We start from the raw sequence: 19,860 nt of genomic DNA, 5'->3' as shown, positions 1-19,860 counted from the left end.
GCCTCTTCCTCTTTCATTTTTGCTTTTTCTTTTCAAGCAAAATTGAGTGTCTGATGTGCTCTAGGCACAGCACACTGGGTGGTTTTAAAGATTCAAATTCCTTTGTGGTTCCCACTCCCTACCTGCAAGATGAATCTGTCCCTTTCTTGTCTCCATCTCATTCTGGATATCAAAGCGGGGTTTTTTGGGGTTTTGTTTTTTGTTTTTTTGCTTTTTGCAGCATACTAATCACTTCATCTTAATCTCAGAAAGGGCTCTTTGGGAAACTTAGAATGTAGGTAGAGAAGGCAGTTTCCCAAAAGCAGAACACTTATCCAGGGGGTGTGCAAAGCTGGTGCCTTTAGAAGAGGGGAGTGCAGAGTTGGAAGTATCTCAGAAAATGTTAGATCAGAGCTTGTTCAGCGGGCTTCCCTGCTGTAGCTTTTCCCACAACGGTGCCTCCTAGCTCTCCAAAGGGAGTAGATATAGCATGTGTTACATGCATTGTTTCCCAAGATCATTTCCCCAAGGAGCATCTTTTCTGAACTTTTTTAAAATGTGTGTTTATTTTTGAGAGAGAGGGGAGGAGCAGGCGAGACAGAGAATTCAAAGCAGGCTGCAGGCCCGGAACTGTCAGCACAGAGCCAGACGCGGGGCTCAAACTCATGAAATGTCAGATCATGACCTGAGACGAAGTCAGGCGGTTAACCAACTGAGCCACCCAGGCATCCGGAGGAGGTCTTTTCTAACATGTTTTTCGAAGAAGGCATTTGGGAACGTTAGGGCCCAGTTACACACCATTTTCATTACCCGTGCACTAGCTGGCAAGGGGATCAGGGAAGCCTGGTTCGTCTCATGGGCCTGTCTGGACGTGCAGTCTGCAGGGGCTGGAGGGGAGGAGGTGATGCTGTGTAGCTGTGGGGTGCGGCGAGCCTCTCCACGGCCCGCCAGCCTTTCAGTCCTGGCTCTAACTGGCTTTCCACTCACCCCAGCTGGCCGGGGTCTTGGGGTGAGCAGCACTGTACCCCGGCACTTGGGGCCTCTTGCACAGGCAGTCTCAAGGAGCTGGCGGTTCTCATTCTCTCAGATTACCTTCTCTCTCATGTTCTGTCTGGCTGATTGTTATTTCTCTGTTTCTTCTTCCGTCCCATTGCACTTCTCTCTCTCTGTTCTGTGTCTTCCTTTCTTCCTGCCTCTCTTTCTCTCTGCTCCTTTCTTTCTCCCTCTGCCTGTCTTTATCTCTGACTCTCTCTGACAATCCCCCTCTCTCTCTGCCACTTCCTGTGTGGGCCTTGGTCTCTGTCTGCCTGTCTGTCTCTTGCTCATGCCTGAACCCTTCTCTGCAGCCGGCTCACTCTGTCTCTCCCCTCCCCACTCCTTCCCATTTTCTCTACCTCAGTGAGCGTTCACATTGCCGGGTGACACGAAAATGCCCACTGTGCATTGCAGCTTCCTTGACAAACTGACATCCTTTCCATTTCTTCCTTGTTGTCCGACTTGTGTGTTTTGCACATGGCCCCTGTGCAGTGGTGTACCTTAGGACCAAGTTCCCCAGAAGCCTTTGCAGACTCTCCCCTCCTGCCTGCTCCAACATTGTTCCCCTCTCTTGTGCTGAACTTCATTTCCCATGCAGACTGGTAGCTTCCCTGAGACGGGTCTTTGTTCATTGCCCTCTCCGGGATGGCACATGGAGTCACTCCCAGAACATAGGATGTATAAATCTGACTGCATACCTGTAGTATCTATGGTAACACTCTGTTGACCACCATACTTGGTTATCCATTGAGGTACCTTCCTGGATCCTGCTGGATAACACTCTTGCTGTTGATCCTTGCTCTAAGCTGCTTGGCGTTTCCACAGGACACCCTCCCTCTAGTGTGGAAATGACTGAGCCTGGTGGGAGAGAAAGACAAGTAATTTAAAATTCAAGGTTGGCATCGACGCGGGGGGAAAAAACTCATCCCGGGTTTTTTAATATGGCTCACTTTGAAATGAAATGCTTCCTGGGACTTGGTTGGTATCATTAAAACTTTCAGAGGGATTGATTTCATTTGTGGGCTGGTACTATTTAAGTACAGAAGCTTAATAAGAAATCTATTTTTGGGGCACCTGGGTGGCTCAGTTGGTAAACCATCCGACTTTGGCTCAGGTCATGATCCCACGGCTTGTGAGTTTGAGCCCCACGTCGGGCTCTGTGCTGAAAGCTCGGAGCCTGGAGCCTGCTTCTGATTCTGTGTCCCTCTCTCGCTCTGCGCCTCCCCCACTTGTGCTCTAAGAATAAATGAAACATTAAAAAAATTTTTTTAAAGAAATATATTTTTCAGCTGGGTGGCACTTGCAGAATATCTAATGATCAGGTACCAAATTGCTGCCCCAGAGTTATTTTTCAAAGTGCCATTTAAGAGACGCTACTAAAACTATGTTGCACATAGAGGCTTAGCTTAGAAATGTTAGTTTTTGACCCAAAATCCTCCAGAAAGATTCCCGCAGAACCCACTTTAGACCTCTCTGTGTTCCAGAATAAAAACCTGTCTTTCAGCCCAACATCTTTTTCTGTCCATGGGCAAATACCCCGAGTGGTCACAGGCTCCTTGCCGTCCAAGCAAAGAGTTCTTCAAATCGCCAGTCTCTTCCCACATATGCCTGGGTTAAACTCTTGCCCCTGGTTTATGCCTGGCTTGTTCACCATCATGGGTAGTTGGGTTCCATGGGAGAGCCTGAGGGGCTACAGTTGGGGTTCAGGTGGGCAGTGCCTGGCTACCCAGGGTTTATGGGTGTGGAACTTTGAAAATACATTTTCTTGAAGATCAGGGTTTTGTGTCTGTTAGCAAATGCAGCATCTGCAAGCTTTGCCCCAAAGCGGGTCTCCTTTGGATGCAACCAGGAAACACTGGCAAGCTTAGAAGGGTCCAGATTTATAAACCTCGTGCTCCTTAATGATTTCAGCTGTGCATTGAGAGAGGCATTTGCTGCCCTGGCTTAGGCTATGTGTTGGTCGCTCATGTTATTTGTGGCTGTCTTACATAGAGCATGGGCCCACTGCAGGGATGTGGCAGACACGGGAGATACAGGCTCTGCCTTTGAGGACGTCAGTCTTTTCTGTGACTTGCATGTTTCTGGTTAGACAGCATTGTGACTTGGCTTGGAAACAGAGGTCTACACGGACAGAGGTCTAAATCTGGCACCTTTCCTGCCACGGATGCCGAAGAAACAGAAGCCATGATTACAAGGCGGCTTTTGGCCCCCCATGTTACCTATTCTCGCTTCCCCAGCACAGCTTTGCCAGTGGCTCATTCGAATTTGCTGCCCGCAGCCCCACCAGCAGAATTGGCAGTCAAGATGTGCCTGTGCTCACAGGCACGATGCCCCCATTTTATTTACTACCAAGTCCTTCCTGAAATAAGCCTATTCTTCCTTGTTTGTTTCCATCTGACCCGGAAGTTCCCATTTGGATGAAGCAGAGTCCTGCCCTCAAGACACACACACGTGATTGGCACCAGCAAGGCCCACTCTTACTTAGCTAATGAGGTAGCTGTGACCTCACTCTGCCTTCTGTACAAGCTGCTCCCCACTCCACTCCTGCCTCCCACAAAAAGACCCTGTGCTGCTTTGCTCCCCACCATTGTGTATTTTATTGGCATGTAAATTTCTCATTAGCATGGAAAAGGAGTGCCCTTGATTGGCCACCCAGTGGGACTCCCCTGTGGGTTTGTCTGGGCAAGGACCTCTGTCCCACATGGTTGGAATGAAACACTGTCCTTGGCTCATTTTTGTAGCCCTCCCCATTCTGTTCTAGTCTGTCCCCACCATGCCTTATAAATGTTTTTGACCAAGACATTAAACCCTAATGTAATTTATTTCATTTCTTCTAAATTAACACCATATTTCTGAGGATACATAAACACATGATTTTACTTGTACAAAACCTCTAACTGGATATATTAATGTATTTATTCCTTAATTTAATAAACTTTTCTATGTGATAAGAGTTCCCTTCCCTACCAATTGCATGTGACATTCTCCATTTTTATTTTTTAGGTTCCTTCCTAATTTTTATAATTTTTTTTTTTTTTTTAAATAAAGGCCCATTGGTACTTCCTCTTCTCCTGGCCTGTCATAAATTTAGGGCTGCTGTGTTGGGCAGTGAACAGTCTGAACTGAGTGGCATCTGGGCACCAAAACGATCTTCCAGTTTCCTGTGAAAGCTTTCCCCATATTCTTGAAGTAGATTTATGTAATCTCTCAGTAAAAACAAATGCTGTTTTTGCTCTGTGCTTCTTACAAGTTGAGTCTCTGGCTAGTTGAGTCTTGGTTTGTGGGCTCCTGAGTAGATTATGCCTCGGTATGTTGCTGTCCCTCTTTGAGGAGATTATGTGATTGGATTGGAACACATGCTTCTTGGTAAAGGAATCCCTGATGAATTTGCAAAAAGCCAAGCCATTGGCTCCCTTGATCTGTTCTTTTGGAAATGACCTCTTCTTGATGTACAGGTGCCATCTTGGAATTGCCTATGGGGTTCTTGAGTGCCCCCCCTCCTTGCTTGTGGGGACTGCAGAGATGCTACGTTTATTTTTGAGGAGAATGATTTTATTGACCAGGATTCAAGTGGTTTTCTCCCAGATACTCAAGGGGCTGGTCTACACCAAAATGGGGGGTTGTGGTTTGAGTGGTGTTTCCAGTGGGGCATTTGCAATATGACTGAACCAACGTTTCTGATAAAGTTGGAAAAACCTCAGGTCCCCTTAGGTTTTTATTTCTTTGCTGGGAACGTGGCTTTCTGCTTGCTGTCCTGGAGTCTCCCTGCCTGTGGCAGCATGCAGGTGTGTACACCTCAAATGGGAATCACCTTGCTCCTGTTACCAGAAGGTCCACGGCCATCTGTTGCTCCCAACACCTTGATACAGCTCTGATATCTTTTTAGCTTTGTTGTAAAAAGAATCTGGCAGCTGCTGAAGCAGCACCTGACTCTCATCTTCTCCCTCACCTCTTACTATTGGCCCTTGGATCACGGAGCTCTGCCCCTTCCATTTGCTCTTCATTCTGTGTGCAGGGCCTTGCTTCTCTGCCTTCTGAATTTCAGAAGACCTACTTACGTTTTTTTTCTAAGTGACATAAACAAGAGTATGTTTTTGAAAGAAATTAAATACATATATATATTGGATAGAATACAAAATACAAGTGTCCCTCCCCCAGAGATCTTTCCTGTGAAGAGATTTGGTATCTATCCTTCCAGATATACTTACGCATTTACATAAAGACAGATGTATGTACCTATACTTGACTATTTTTAACAGCTGATTGCAACTGGCTTTCTCCATTCATGAGCATGAGTTGGCATCTCCTTCCTTCCCTGTCTTCCAAATCTTTTCAATCCTTCAGAGACCAGCTTGTTCTCAAGCCCTTTGTGGCCTGTAGGTACTGAGTGGTTTATATTTTTAACTTTCTCTGAATTCTTGTAATCCTTTTTTCTCCCCTGGGCCACCCCTTTTGTCTAGTTTTCTTATGCCCTCCTTTGTTCATTGGTCTGTTCTGTTGACCCACACCCAGTTCAGTTCTTCTGCCGCTGGACAGAGGTTAGTTGTACAGTGGAGGGAACCCAGAGATATGTTCACATGTAATTGTAGTAGAGTGTGGTTGTGTGTGACAGTTGGTTGGCTCTTGAGACATGATTGTTGAATGAATGAATACACGAGAAAGAGTTCTGTAGAAGTAGGTGTAATGGTGGCACAGGAGTGGCACAGGGGTGGCACAGTTAACTGGGACTGACTGGGAAGGCTTCCAAGAGGACATGTTTGTCTTGGGTTTTGAAGGATGAGTAGAAATTGGTCAGGAGGATGGGCCTGTTAGAAGGAACAGTGGTGTAAGTCAACACAGTTTGTTTATATTATCCGCTGCTTTGGAGGGAGTATCTTTGTGCTTCTGCATCAGATAATGAAGTCCTTAAAAATGGGAGAGGCATTTATGCTCTTACCTATGGCCGCAGATTACATTTATTGAGCACTTACTATATACCAAATTCTTTACCAAGTATTTTATGTGCAGCAGCAAGCCCTCCTGTCCGTTTTAGGGATGAGAAAATGAAGGCACACGTAAAATAGATACTGTCCCCAGGTCCTTGTGATGAGTAAGGGATTGAGCTGGTAAGTATCCCCTTTTTTCAGTCTTCATGTGCTCGTCTTTAAACAGGACTGTTGGGGGGCAAGGGAGTGCCTGGGTGGCTCAGTTGGTTAAGCGCCCAACTTCGGCTCAGGTTGTGATCTCACAGTTTGTGGGTTTCAGCCCCGTGTCGGGCTCTGTGCTGACAGCTCCAAGCCTGGAGCCTATTTCAGATTCTGTGTCTCCCTCTCTCTCTGTCCCTCCCCCACTCATGCTCTGCCTCTCTCTCTCAAAATAAATGAACTAAAAAACCAAAACTTAAACATGTCTGGGGGTGCCTACCAGAGAGAGTTGTATGAGGTTTGAGTTAAATGAGATAATGCTTCTAAATCATGCACAGCAAGGGGTCAAATACCACCTTCTCATAATCCTGAATAAAATACCACCCCTGTGCTTTATGTTTCTACCTAGCACTTACCCCTCCTTGGTGTAGTTATTTGCCGTCTCCCCCTTCATCATTTTATACTGGACTGTGTCCCTCGTGCCAGGTAGAGACTTTTAACTATTTGCTGAATGAATGAATACTAGTTTCTAGTTTCGTCACTGTAGCATCTGAAGTACGGATGCCCAGAAAATACTCGGTGAATCTGATTGAAGGTAAACATTTTATGCCAGTTCAATACACCAGCAAGGTACCATGGATTTATGTGTCACCAGATGATCAACATTGCTGTTTTGTTTGTTTGTTTGTTTGTTTGTTTGTTTGTGGTCATGTGTGAGGAGCTATCCTATGTCTCCGGCCCCTGATTTTCCTGATGTCTCGATTTAAACAGTTTCCAATTTGAGTATGCAATTATGCATACTCAAAGCGATAACTCGTGCTTTCCTTGGTGGTTTGTCAGAACAAGTTAGAGCTTAACTGGAGAAACAACTCTTGGGAGAGCAAGGGCTGGCTGGAGAAGACGTGCCCCCTCTGCCCCCCGGCCCGCATCTGGAACATCACTTCTCCACCCAGATGCCGGTCCCAGTCTTGCCCCTCCCCCAGATTCAGTGTGGATGGTGCCTTGTTAGTGCCCTCTGTGAGTCGGTGGCTGACCGGGGGGGCACTGGCGATGCAAAGAACAGGTCCCAGACTGTCCCCTGGACCCTCTGCCTGCATTGTGGAGGAGAGCCCCATGTGAGCTGATCTCTGCCCCTAGCCTGGGGGGTGTCTATTGCTCCGCATCTTGGTGTTCTGAGAGGACACACCAGGGAGGAATGCCTTGTCCTCAGATCCGCACTCCCCAAGGTGTGAGGCATGTGGTCCTGCTGTTAGGTGGGATCATTTCAGGTGGCTCACTAGCCCAGTGTTAACCAACATGGGCCCTGCAGGGGAGGAGAGTGGTTTTCTTTGCAGGGGGCTTTCAGCAGTGCTGGCATCTTAATCGCTTCTGTGACTCCCTGACACAGTGAACGAGGGCCTCAGGGTCAGGGTGCTGGCCGGCCATGGTGTCTGGAAGTCTAGATGCTGCGGCTCAACCCCAGGTCATCTGGCCGTGTGTCTCTGGAACACGGCCAGGACATCCCTTGTTGACTTGGGTGATCCTAAGGCAGATAGGGTTCAGAATCACTGACACTTCAAATTTCAGAAAGTTGCGGGCGCCTGGATGGCTCAGTCGGTTAAGCGGCCGACTTCGGCTCAGGTCATGATCTCACGGTCTGTGAGTTCGAGCCCCGCGTCGGGCTCTGTGCTGACAGCTCCGAGCCTGGAGCCTGTTTCTGATTCTGTGTCTCCCTCTCTCTGACCCTCCCCCGTTCATGCTCTGTCTCTCTCTGTCTCAAAAATAAATAAACATTAAAAAAAAAATTTAAAAAAAACAAATTTCAGAAAGTTGCATTCATTGGCTTTGGCTCTCTCTATATAGCAAGTAACATTGGTCTGCTCTTTGCTAGAGTGATTCCATTTTTCAGTAGACTTTGTAAGAAAAAGGTAGGCAGGACTCTGCTTCTTGTGGCCTGCAAGACCCAGAGCCTTAATACTTCTTGGGCTATGGGCTGAAGACTGCCCTCCTTTCTCCCTACCCAGGTTCATTGTGGCCATTTGCCTCATCAAAGTGAGCAAGCCAAGAAAGTGTAAGATGCTAGCAAGACGGAGGTCAGCTGTAACCAAACCTCGGAAGTGGCACCCCATCACTTCTGCCCTCCTTCTTCGTTAGAAGCCAGTCACCGGGGCCCCCATACTCAGGGAAAGGGGACCACACGGGGCAGGAAGGTTACGAGATGGGACCCACCAGGATGCATCTGGGGAGGCTGCTTTGCACAGGAAGTTTGCTGAACACACCTGCTCCTTAATGTCCCCATCACCTTCAGGGGCACCCCTGGGGGAAGAGTTCTCGCAGGTCCTGAAGCCAGGAGATGGGCTGGCTTCGAAGCCATCACAGGTGTATTTTGTGGGCAAAGAGGATCTTGGAACTGGTTTTACTTCATTCCTTGGTCAAGAGGCATCTGGGCCAAAATGACTGCTTCTCTTTAGTTGATTGTGTAGAAATAAGTGATTATGTAGAAATGGACAACCTAGAGCTCCCATGGCAGGACTTTGTGTGCAGAGCCTCCCCACTCCAGTCCGGAAGTTCTGTTTCTGTCTTTATCTCATCCCTATCTCTTTCTTGCTTGCTTTATTCTTTTTTTTTTTTTTTTTTTTTTTTTTAACGTTTATTTATTTTTGAGACAGAGAGAGACAGAACATGAATGGGGGGAGGGTCAGAGAGAGAGGGAGACACAGAATCGGAAGCAGGCTCCAGGCTCCGAGCTGTCAGCACAGAGCCCAACGCGGGGCTCGAACTCGTGAACCACAAGATCATGACCTGAGCTGAAGTCGGACACTTAACTGACTGAGCCACCCAGGCGCCCCTTGCTTGCTTTATTCTACCCCACCGCAGATACTATCGTGTGCCTGAAACTTCACATGTCTTGGGGTTTGGAGAACGTGGTATCTGGAGTTGTGTTCTGTTTAGGGTGGTCTGTGGATTTTTGAAGCACAGAGGTGACCACAGCACCTCCATCCAGGTGCCTGGGGATTCCAACCAGGAACAAGCAGGCAAGGCTGCCATTGAAAGCCCCCAGCTGGCTGGCATGCAGCCGAATCACAACTCACAGCCTGAGGAACAGTGGCCACAGCTTCCTGTGTTCCACAAGCCTCTCTGCCTCAGTAACAGCATGGTTTTGGACAAGGCGTGTTACCTCTTTGAGCCCCACTTTTCCCATCTATAAAATGGGGTGTAGGGCTTTAGTCAGAGGAGGCTGGGTTATTTTGTAGTACCAAACAGCTCTAAAAAGTCAGTACAGAAAACACAAAGGTTTCCCTCTCAGTCACATTCCCCATCCTCACGGTTGGCTGGGCTTCTGCATCATCACCATCTTCACACCCAGACCCAGACCACAGAGAGGAAAGAGCCTGGCCAAGCACTCACACTCTGTCTCAGAGCTTACACCCAGGTAGGGCACACATCACTTCTCTCTTCACTGGCAAAGCACGTCCTACTGAAGCATCTCAATGCAAGTGAGAGGGGAAGTGCAATCTTGCCAGCATCTGGAAAGAGCGTCGTGGGTAGCCTTGGTGACTTTCACAGAGGGCACTTCTCAGAGTGGTGGTGAGGATTCCAGCAGAGGACATGTGCAGAGCTGTAGAGCCTGACATTTAGTTACCACTTGTGAGCAGTGATGCTGTGGTTATGGCCGTGGTAATGACGCTGAGCAGACAGGTCAAGCTTATCTAGGGGCCCCTGGTTGATAATCCTTTGTCTTCGTGATCTTTTCCTCCAGTGCCTGTGTCATGAGGTTCTTGGGTTCCTGAGTTCTGAGTACTGTGCTTTGAACTGGGGATCAGAGGTAAGCCCAACATGGTCTGTATCTTCAGATCGCTCATAGTCTCTCCTTGGCAGCAGGAAATGGAGGGATTTCCTTTGGGTTTTCATTGTCAGGGTTTGACCTTCGTAGGGAACCGTATAGAGTAAGATAAATGCTGGAGCTGGGAGGGGCCATTGTTTCTGTCCTGGTTAGGATGCTTTCAGGGACAGAAGCACGGAACCGAAGCCAAAGCAGGTTCAGCAAAGCAAGGAATTTGTTTTGCTGGATAACTGAAAAGTTTAGCCCTTGGTGAGCAGTGGCGCCAGGCTACTCCCCCACTCCAGTCATCATCAAGAGGAAAGATACAACTCTCTGTCCAACAGATAGTTGGGCTGTCCCCCAAATTCCCAACATTCTCTCCAACCAAACTAACTTAGTCATGGGCCAGTTTTGAACCACTCCCTAGGACCATATGGACAGGATGTGCTGTTTGACCTAAGGGATTTAGTGCCTATCCTGGGGTCAAGGCATAGGGTTTTTTCCACATAGATCTCTTGTCAGGTGATTTCCCTTGCCCCTCCCTTTCCTTGGGGGAAAAACAAGCTCAGAGAAGCTAAGTGACTTGCCTGCTGCCACTCAGCACGTGAGAAACAGAGCAGGAGCCGGCTGTGGGTCTGGGACTGTGCACTCCTGCTGCTTTGCCTTGGTTCCAGAAACATCTTCTCAAAAAGGTGCCCATTTCAAAGGGTTGGAGAAACCTCCCACGCTGGGAGACGTGAATATACAAGGGACGTTAAATGACACTGTGCTTGGCATCTTTAATTAGCAAAACTTCATTATTTGTTGCTTATTGATAACAGATTGAAAATCAGGCAGATTTCTCCCTGGCAGGACTGTGTCTTAAGTCTGATCTCTCTGGGTGACAGTTTGGGGCTCTAACTGAAGGTTTTGGTGATTGGCTTCCTGTCATCAGTGCCAGTGAGTGGGCGCTGCCCGGTGGTGATGAGACCACTGTCCAGCTGGTTATGGGAGGCACTGATTTGGGAGAAGTGGAGCAGTTAACCTTCATGGGTGAGTATTTCCAGAAGGTGCTGTTTTGGCATTATTGCCAGTCTCCAGTGTTGAGCATCACAGTGCAAGTTGTCTAAGAGGCACATTTTGCAATGTGCCATTTTAGTGTTTGAGGACAGAGAGCTCAGCTCCAAGAATTCTTTTTTGATTTCTTCTCTCAGTGCCATAATCTTGGAGTCCTGCAGACTGGATCTCCTAAGGCTAATCACCTGCATGAACTGCTCTGTGTAATTTATTTGCCCTCCCACCTATCTGGCCTTTCCAAGAGCTGATAGCACCGTGGGACAGGTCAGGTGAGTGAACTTAGGAAACGATTTGCCCCTATAGTCACCATGTTCCTCAGGGAAGAACACGTCTTCCAGCGGGCCCCTACCCCCAGTCTTTGGAAATGACCATCCCTACCAGTAAGTGATGCTGTGACCCTTCCTTACTCATTCATTGAGATACTTGCCAAGTGCCTCCTGTGTGTCAGGCACTGGGATATGACACACCAGTATGTAATTTCTTTCACTTAGTGTATGGTAAGCCCAGTGGGGAAGTAGTATCTGCCTGCTTTACAGCTGGGAAGGGCAGGGCTGGGGTCACCGGGGGCTTTGGGCATGCTCTTTGGAGACCATGTCCTATCCTGGTGTGGGTTCTGGACCCTGTGCTTCCTGCTTCCTCTCCCAAGAACCCTGTACCCTTAAGCAAGTCGGGTCACCTCTCAGAGTCCACATCCCCATCTGTGCATAAAATGATGCCTAACAGGGCCTGGCATGGAACAAGAGGGGAGTAAGTGTAACAAATGATCGCAGGTCTGGTGGTTTTACAACAGCACAATACGAATTTATTGTCTCACAGTCGTGGAGGCCAGAAGCCTGAAATCAAAGTGTGAGCACCAACAGGGTCTGGCTCCATTTAGAGGCTCCAGGGGAGGATCCTTCCTTGATGTCTCTGGTGGCTGCCAGCCACTCAGCTGGCTGTCCTGTCCGTGACCCCCTCTCCTCCTGCCCTGCGCCCTTCAACCCACAGCCGCCAGATGGCTGTCCGGTCGAGCAGCTGTGGTGAGGACACTAAGGTTGGGGTTCCTGGTAAAACGCCACTCAGGAGGAGGGGGTCTGCCTTAAAACAAATGGAAGCCTTTAAACTACAAGGAACAGAAAATCCACTGGTATGTTTGTAGCCTGGGATAAATCATTCTCAAAAGTGTGGCAAATGCAGATGCCAGCTCAGCGTAAATAAGGAAAGAGATGAAGGATGAGAAAGAAAATAAAAAGCCTTTATTCCAGAAGAGAGGACAGGGCAAAGAAGAGGGAGCAGCTAAGTTTCTGTTCTAACAGAGAGCTACTGAGTTCAGTCCTAGTGTCTCTGGCACCTTAGGGAAAGTGGGCCATGCCAATTCTCTGCTCCTCATGGCAGGGCTGACAGGCTCAAGAAAATGCAGGGGCCTGGGAGAAAGCCAACAGTTTGCTGTAACGTCCCGACCTCCGTAGTGGGGCTGGCACCCTCTGTTTGGAGTGGCTGGTGAGCGGGCCCCGAGGTGCCCTGGAGAGATAAGGAGATGAGGTGCGTTCTACAAAGTGGAAAATGGGTTCTGATCAAACATGAGCCCGTGGGAAAGACTGTGAAGTTCTGAGCCACCTGCATCTGCCTTCCTAGTGTGGGGAGGTGGGAGGGCGGCATGGGACAGGAGGTTGAGGGGTGGCACTTACTGAGTGCTTACTACTAAGGCAGAGTGGGTACCGCGCTAGGCGGCTTGCAGACATGATGAGGTGGTGAGTGCTGGTTCCATTTTGCAGACCAGGAAACCAAGGCACAAGGATTCTTAGGAAGTGGCGAGACCCAGGTCTGCCTAACCTTAAGACGTCGGATGTTGTGTCTTTCCTCAAGGACCTCCGCAGCCAAAACTAATCAGTACAGAGCTTCCAGAGAAGCAGACCCCTCTACCCCAGCCCCAGGTGCCTGAAGTGGTGTCCAGGGTACGGCTTTCTTATTTGTAAGCAGAAATGAAACCCCTGGGAGGAGACATTCCAGAGCCATTTCACTTTTACTTGAACATGAGCAGTGCCTGCTCGTGTGCAGATGCGATCACTGCGCTTGTGACAGTAAAAATACCAACCGTGTGTGTCATTGGCGGCAACCCTCCTGGGCATGCCCATGCTCTAATGACCTGAGCATCTTCCCTGCTCTTTACAAGAAGCCGCCTTTCTGAGGCGCTCAGTCTTACGGGTTCTTTCCTTCAGAGATGAGCCTGGATTCTTGTTTTGGACCTGCATTTCTTGGTGCAGAAGCAGCAGGTGTAGTGCAAAGAACGAGGCCTGGGATTCAGCCAAACCTGGCTTTGAATTCTTGCTGTATCCGTGAGCACAACACTCAGCCTCTCGAGCCTCTGGCAGGATGGGGGACACCTCCTACTGAGAGCTTGCTCTGGGCATTTTGTGGATAAAAGCCAACAAGTGACTGCATCTTTAAATGCCATTTATCATCATCAGTCCTTTCCGGAATGACCTGGGGCCTCCTTTCCTTCACTGGCCTCCAAAAGTCATTTCACTGGGCTGTGGAAATCAAACATTGGTTCCTCCCCACCAAGAAGAGTTGAATGTTGCCCTGAAATTACCAATAATTTCTCTCTGGCTGTTCCGTCATTGAGCGGAGCAGGAGTTGGCCAAGTTTCTCTGTCAACGCCCAGATAGTATGGGTTTTAGGAAGGTGGTCCACACTGTTTCTGTCACCATTACTCAACTTTGTGGATGTAATGTGAAGGCCGCCGTAGATGGTAAGTGTTGTACAAGCATCCCTGTGTCCAGAGAGAATTTATATACCAAAGCAGGCTGGGATTGGCACATGGGCCATGGTCTGCAGATTCCTGCTCTGTCGAATGGGGAGGTTCTGGGTCTCAAGCTGGAATTGGCAGCATGAATGCTCCACGGTCTCTGCCCTGGAGGGTCGCCCCAGTGACACACCTACCCTTGCACAGTCAGGGGGAGTGGGGAGTGTGCTGTTTGCAAGGAGGGGCTTGCATGGGAGGGGCTGTGGGCTAAATGGATAAGAGGCACATATGTTCTCCATATTTATGAGTCTCTTCTGTTTTGTCCCCCTCCCTGTTTTTATTTTTGTTTCCCTTCCCTTATGTTCATCTGTTTTGTCTCTTTAAGTCCTCATATGAGTGAAATCATAGGATATTTGTCCTTCTCTAATTTCACTTAGCATAATACCCTCCAGTTCCATCTACATAGTTGCAAATGGGAAGATTTCATTCTTTTTGATTGCTGAGTAATACTCCGTTGTATATATATATACCATGTCTTCTTTATCCATTCATGGCTCGATGGACATTTGAGCTCTTTCCATACTTTGGCTATTGTTGATAGAGCTGCTATAAACATGGTGGTGCATGGTGTCCTTTCAAAACAGCACACCTGTATCCCGTGGATAAATGGCTAGTAGTGCAATAGCTGGGTTGTAGGGTAGTTCTATTTTTAGTTTTTTGAGGAACCTCCATACTGTTTTCCAGAGTGGCTGCACCAGTTTGCATTCCCATTGTCTGTATATTATCTGATTTTGACTATGATATGCCTTGGTGGTGGTCATTTTCTGTTGAATCTAATGGGAGTTCTCTGTGCTTCCTGGATTTTGAGGTCTGTGTCATTCTCCACATTTTGAAAGTTTTCCACTACAATTTATTCACATAAACCTTCTGCCCCTTTTTCTCTCTTTTCAACTTCTGGGGTTCCTATTTTTCAGATATTATTATTTTTTTTTTTTTGTAAGTCACTGAGTTCTCTACTTCTTGTATTATGCTCTTTTGCCTGTTTCCCTCCTTTTTTCTGCTTCATTATTCTCCACAATTTTATGGTCTGTTTTGCTGATTCACTACTCTGCTTTGTCCATCCATGCCATTGTGGCATCCATTCGATATTGTATGTCAGTTTTAGCATTTTTAATTTCATCCTGACTAGATTTTGTTTCTTCTATCTCTCCAGAAATGGATTTTATGCTTTTTCCACCCCCACTAGTACTCCTATTATTGTGGTTCTAAATTCTAGTTCAGACATCTTGCTTATAGCTGTGTTGATTAAGCCCCTATCATTTCTTCCTGCTCTTTCTTTTGGGATGAATCCCTCATCTTATTTTGGAGGAAGAAAAAAAAATTGGTCAAATAAAAAAAATTCAAATAAAGGAAGCTAAATCTAGGTGTGTTTGGTTGCCTTGTGAAAGAAGCTTGCTATGTGGGGAATAAGCTTAGAAATTTGTTAGCAAAGGGATGACTTGAAATAATGGTTAATTTCGTGTGTCTCAAAGTTTTCATGAGTAATTGTAAAGATAGCTATGAAGAGCTTTGGTAACCTAAAACTTTGAAGTTTTGCTAAGTTAAATGATAAACTGGGTTGAATTCACTGGTATCTAAGTATTTTCCAAACGAGATAAAATACTAAAGCAATGATTACTGAACATAGTTTTGTGCTTTCAGCTTCTTTTTGCACAGAACCTGAGGATACTTGGGTTTGTCGGTCAATGTGCTGTGTGCTTAACTGAAAGACTATGAAAGAGTCTTTCTACTATGGAAGAACCTCTGTTTTAAAATTTCAGATCTAGAAAAATTCTGATGTAACAGTTCACAATTGGTCACTAAGTTTTCACTGGAGACTAAAGTTTCTAAGAGGTAAAATTCTTCTGCTAAATGTAATTAAGATTGATGGAAATAAGGAAAGCAACTCTGAATTTAAAAAAAAAACATTGTAAAAGGTTCATGAAGGAAAATCTTTGGAAAGGAATTTTATGTGCTGTTGGGACAAGGTTGAAATAAATGGATTTTAAAAAGTACACTGGTATAAGATTGCAATTCTGCTTTTCTCTCTGTTAAAAAAGACAAAGGTTTCTTGGATTGTTGGTTGGCTCTTGATGAAAAAAAAATGTAAACAAAGTTGTTTTTTTCTTCTCTTTTGTCTCCCTAGAAAACCACAGTTTCTATGTTTTGCCTTTATCGGGTCTTTGGTTACTTAAAAAAGGTTAAAACTTCTCAATATTAAAGGAGCTAAGTTTTACTCACAGCTATATAACCCTACATATTTGCCTTTAAAATCTTCGTGGCACCTTGGTTAAATAAATAATTAAGTTTCAAGTTTTATAATGATCAATAATCCTATTTAGACATGTACTTTAAAACTTTCTGAGGGTTGGGGCACCTGGGTGGCTCATTTGGTTAAGCGTCTGCCTTTAGCTCAGGTCATGATCTCACAGTTTGTTAGTTCAAGCCCTGTGTCAGGCTCTGTGCTGACAGCTCAGAGCCTGGAGCCTGCTTTGGATTCTCGGTTTCCTTCTCTCTCTGGCCCTCCCCCACTTGTGCTCTCTTTCTCTCAAAATAAATAAATGTAAAACTTTCTGAGGGTTTTAACAAACTTCCTCAAGATGTGAATTGTAAATGAAGTCTTTTTGACTAATTAGACTTTTTGTTTGGTATGTTAAATTACTTGGAAAGAACTCTCAAATAATGATAAACCTTAGGTTGTATTGCTTGGGTAAATGCTGTAACTGTTCAAATATATATGTGAAATTCCTGCAGTTTTAATATGCTTTGATAATAAGGTTATGACTTGATATTCTGATTATTGAAGTGTTCTGTGTTACAGAAATAACTGAATTTTCTTGTCAAGTGCATTACAGTCTTTTGTCACTTGCAAAATGAGTTTCAACTTCAAGGAGGTTCATAAAAAGAACTTTTTTAAAAAAACAAATACAGCTTTTTGATATCTTTAAAATCATAAAAGTGAAATGGGCAACAATTTCTAGAACTAAAAAGCTGCATTCAAACTGAACAAAAGTTACTAACATGACACTAAGTGAACTGAAAAAAATTTATGATTTTTATGACTTTTGTTTGGAACATTACTGGTTCTCTAATGTTTGCTCTTCCAGATTAGGAAGAGCTCAGGCTCCAGGCTGAGCATGGAGTCTCCTTGGGTCTCTCTCTCTCCCCCTCTCTCTGCCTCTGCCCCCTTTCCACAACTTGTGCTCACTCTCTTTAAAATAAAATTAAAAAAAAAAAAAATCCCAGTGCAGCTCTTTCTGCCCACGGGTCCTGTCCCTGTCCTATAATAAAATCCCCTTTTTGCACCAAAGACATCTCAAGAATTCTTTCTTAGCCGTTCGCTCTCTCAAACCCAAACCTTCAAAAATTTTTTCACATTTCATCAAAAGCATGTATGAACTTGTGAAAATTAGTAATGGGAAACCTTATCAAATGGACACGTGATGTTTTGGTAGGGGCAGCTCTCCCACCCTACCATGGCAAATTAATTGTAGCCACAACAGGAAAAGAAGGTCTTGACCTTACAAAGACTTGACCTTGCATGTGGATACTAATCGACTACTGCAGCCAGAGGGAAGAAACTCTTTCCTCACCACCGCCATCTCTGCAACAGCTCAGACAAGGAGAAGCCACCACATTTCAAACCACCATTTTACTCCAATGGACTTTTAATCAGCCTTTCCTACTTACCCTTTTTCTCCTTAAAAAAAGCATCCCCCCTGACTTTGTTTCCTGTACTTGCTTATGGTTTTGCCACGGCTTGTATGTCCCAGATTACAATTTTTCATTCCTGAATAAAACCATCTTCTTCTGGTAAAATAACTGGCGGTTTCTGTTTTTAAGGTTAACAATTCTTGGTGATCAGAAGTGGGCTCCAGAGAAGACCCCAACTGCTCCAGATCTGGCTAGCAAACAGGTGCACGCATGGACATTTCTGAGCTGCTTTCATGCCTACCCTGGGGCTTTAAGGACAAGTTTTCTCCTGGGTTTCAAGCTCTACACCTCATGTCTCAGTTTATTTGAGATCTGTTTACGATGGTTTTTTTTTTTTTTTAATCATCTCAGAGGATACTTATTTGGCCTTAAGTCTAAAGGAACTGTGCTAGCTTTGGTCTACTTCCTGTTTTGAATGAGACTGCTCCTAATGGAACTGGACTAGCCCTCAGTCTGAGTCCTTTTCAAAATCAGACCTTTCCAGTTGGAACTGGGCCAGTAGGAATTGTGAAGGCTTTTGTTCCTATTTCCCTTTGCAACTGGACTGTTCCCATTGGAACTCTGCCTGTTGGAACTGTGTTAGCTTTCAGTCTATGATCTTTTTGGGGCTCAAATGTTCTCTCTGGAACTGTGCTGGCCTTTGGTCTGATTCCTTCTGGAAACAGGCTGTCCCTGAAAACCTTCTAAGAAATGGGATCCCAGACATCAAAATGCTTTGAGGGCATCCTGCCTACTGGGACTCTGGATGGTTTTATGTTTAAAAACTATGGTCCCTCTCTGTACCAAATAAATAAAACTAAATAAATAGACTGACTTAACCAGAAATAATTTAGAACTTCAATGGCCATGATGGGGAACTTTCAGTCATTTCAAACTTAATTTTCTCAAAGCTAAACTGGACAACCAGGGTTCTAAAATTGACAAAACTGAATGAGATACCTATTTCAGTAGGTATTTTGAAGCTTCCAAATGCTATCAAGAATCAAAAATTACATCTCTCCTTGGGGTGCCTGGATGACTCAGTCGGTTGAGCGTCCGACTTCCGCTCAGGTCATGATCTCACGGTTCGTGAGTTTGACCCCGAGTTGGGCTCTGTGCTGACAGCTCACAGCCTGGAGCCTGCTTCGGATTCTGTGTCTCCCTCTCTCTCTGCTCCTCCCCTGCTCATACTCTGTCTCTCTCTCTCAAAAATAAATCAAGATTAAAGAAAAATTTTTTTTAATTATATCTCTCCAAATACAATTTACAATCTAAATGATGCAAGCATAGATTAAAAAGACAAAAAGGGGCTTCTGAGTCCTCTTCTTCCCTTCCCCCACCTTCTCTGTCTACAGAGAGGAGGCAATCACCTTGTGCTCAGGCCACACCTCAGGCCCTGCCTCTGGTGCCCATCTTCCTCTGACATAGTGTGTAAGGCCATGACTAAGGCCTCACATTTTTCTTAAGGCTCCTTTCCTGTTGTTTTGTTTTGTTTTGATCTCAGTTGTAATGTCCCCAATTGGCAGCTCATACCAGCTCCTCCAGGGTCCCTTCCAGGCCAATAGCCAATTTTTGCATCTTCCTCTGAATATCTTGGGGCAAATGAGTGACAAATTTGTCATTTAAAATCATCTCAGCCTCAGGGGTGTCAGGGGAGACAGCCATATATTTAATGAGAGCCTCCCTAAACCTCTCTAGGAAGGCCATCGGGCTCCCATTTTGTGTTTGTAAAATAGTGGCTAATTTAACATAATTTAAGGGCTTAACCTTAGACCTCCTTAATGTCTCTAAAGCACAAGCTTGGAAGTGGTGGCAATACCATTTCTTAATGGGATGGTCATAGTCTCAATTAGGATCTTGGGATGTAATTACCTGGACCCCAGTAGGAAACCAAAAGTTCCCTATAGGACCTCCAACCCCATGATAATTAGCAAGTTGTCTTTATCTTTTTCTTTCAGAATTTATGGATCAAAATCATCCCAGCTTTTCAGAATGCATCCCACAGGAGTATTGGCCTTGGTTGGAGAATTGCCCATCTATAGGAAAAGGAGGAAGAGGCATCCCTTATCTTAATTTTCCCATAGCTGGCCAGGAGAAGCTTCATGTCCTGATCCTGATAGTTGGACAGGAGAAGAAACCTCATCTCCTGGCCCTGCATTTTGCCTGGCTACTCCACTGGCAGCCAAAATCTTTGTCAGTCTCGTGAGGTGCTGGGAGCAGTCACTCTTGTCCAGGTTGACCCTACCTCCAAGAACTGACCTTGTCTTCCCTGATTTCTCCTATCACTCTGTTTTCTGCCTGCAGGACTTTGGGGGTGTTGACTACGACCAAGCAAGACTTCCCTGCTTTAGAAGGATGCACTAATTTTATTTTGGCCCAAGAATAATCATCTTTACAAATATATTTTA

General features: G+C 45.8%; 1 pseudogene; it reads left to right on the top strand.

The window, feature by feature from the left end:
- Window positions 1–19,860, top strand: part of LOC131511033 (protein shisa-9-like) — a 161,795-nt pseudogene that overhangs the window by 81,682 nt on the left and 60,253 nt on the right.

The sequence above is a fragment of the Neofelis nebulosa genome, chromosome 4 (genome assembly GCF_028018385.1).
Source record: "Neofelis nebulosa isolate mNeoNeb1 chromosome 4, mNeoNeb1.pri, whole genome shotgun sequence".
Lineage (NCBI taxonomy): Eukaryota > Metazoa > Chordata > Mammalia > Carnivora > Felidae > Neofelis > Neofelis nebulosa.
Note: the sequence above shows the minus strand (reverse complement) of the source record. Positions and strands in the feature narration are given on the sequence as shown.